The sequence below is a fragment of the Pinus tabuliformis genome, chromosome Q (genome assembly GCF_031772625.1).
Source record: "Pinus tabuliformis cultivar Carrire ecotype Pingquan chromosome Q, CPIR1, whole genome shotgun sequence".
NCBI classification, from domain to species: Eukaryota; Viridiplantae; Streptophyta; class Pinopsida; order Pinales; family Pinaceae; genus Pinus; species Pinus tabuliformis.
Genome location: NC_142296.1, coordinates 567220532 through 567222337, shown reverse-complemented (window position 1 = coordinate 567222337; position 1806 = coordinate 567220532). Strand labels below are relative to the sequence as shown.

Sequence of the window (1806 nt, the reverse complement as noted above, 5' to 3'; positions counted from 1 at the left end):
AAATAGTTTTAAGAGTGGATAGGTATACCCTTTCAGGAGTTCAAAAATATTTACGCTGTAAGGCGTTCCCTCTGAAAGGAACTCCCCTCCATGCCGTGCTGTCTCGTTATGGCCCTTTAGATCGATTGTTAGACGATGGAATAAACTCCAGCCATTAGATCGTCGGTGAAAAAAGTTGTAGGCGGTTCAGATTATTGGAATGTCGTAGGAAGTTGAGAATATTGCGCTTTTTAGAAACCATTTTCGTAATGTTTTCCATCCTTAAGACAGTTGTCACTCAATGATGGGCCTTCCCCTCAATTTTGCCATCCCCTTCTTCATTTCCATTCCCCCTCTCCTTCCATTAATTCCCTCGCCGCTCTTTCCACTTCCTCTCTCTTCACCAATGCATCTGCGCCCTTCTACGCTTCAATGCCCACCTTCATCTCCTTCACTAGAAGGAAGGCATTCATTCTCTGTTCAGCAAAGAGAGGCCAAGCGATCATCGACACTCCATGTAAGATGCTTTCGATCGTTGAATTCCAACCGCAATGAAAAAGGAAACCGTCTGTGGATGGATGAGAGAGGACAGCAATCTGAGGCGCCCATGAATCCACCACAAATCCACGGTCCTGGATTCGAGTCTCGAAACCCTCACGTAGAACCTTCCTCATATCTGCTTCGGTAGTCATCGTGGATTCAGTTGGAGGAGGAGGCTCCTTACGCAACACCCAAAGGAACCGCTGCACACTTGCTTCTAGCCCCAAAGCTAGTTCCTGAATCTGATTCTCCGACAGGGTGCCGCGGCTCCCAAAAGAAACGAACATAACTGTCGAGGCGGGTTGGCGGTCCAGCCATTTGAGGCAGCCCTCCTTCTCAAACTTCTCTTCAGATTCTGAAAGAGACAAAGCTATTAGCAGCCCAACGGGATAAATACAAGGGGTCATTTCAACAGCGCTCAGAACCTTCCTTCCTTGAGAGCTTTTATTTGTGCTGGTTCCATTTCTTGGCATGTATTTATCAGAATTCCATGAGCTTCCTGAAGCCGAAGGGAATGTTGAATGAACCAGTTGAATGAAATATCAGATCTGTATAGAAGAGGGTCTGGCAAATCTATTCCGAGAATCGACGGAAGGCCCGTCAGAAAGAAATTATAATTAAAGTGGATGTAGTGTATATGTGATGTGGCAATGTCATGGCCTAGATTGTCAATCATAGCAACTCTCTGATTAGGACGTGGTTTAATATGGGGATATGTGTTCCAGCTTTTTGAATGCATGTGAAACTAAGCTGCCATGTTGTAGTCTTCTAGACTTGTGTAACTGGTTCTGTTTCCTTGGTTAAGTGCAGGTTTCAGTTGATCAAATAAAAACTGCAAATAAGTACACTGATGACACCATCTATGCTGGAGAAAAACTTATAATTCCTTGAGAGGGATATGGGAGCTCAGATTATATTTGAAATTTTGTAGTACAGGTTGTCATGGAATGTGTATGCAGTAATTTGCACAACAGCCTCAAGTCCCCAGTCTTGATTAGATATAAGAGGTCGTCCAGTCCAGTTTGAGTTTTGGATTGTTTATGGTAGGTTATCTATCTCAAATTTTAAGGAAATATGTGATAAGCCAATTGGAAATGTATTTGTTTTGTTTATACAGGTTTCTTTTAGATTTGTTACTCAGGGGCATGATGTCATGTTCTAGAGATACCCTGTCCATGTATCTTTATTATCTCGTAAAATGCAAGTTGAATGCTAATCATGCCAGAGTCCAGTGATTCTTTGGAAACTCATGTAGCATATGGGTGATTGGTGTGCCCTGCATGACAA

General features: G+C 43.1%; 1 pseudogene; it reads right to left on the bottom strand.

The window, feature by feature from the left end:
- Nucleotides 1-401: 401 nt before the first annotated feature.
- LOC149220716 (UDP-glycosyltransferase 72B1 pseudogene) lies at nt 402-926 on the bottom strand (annotated as a pseudogene).
- Between the last annotated feature and the right edge of the window lie 880 nt (nt 927-1806).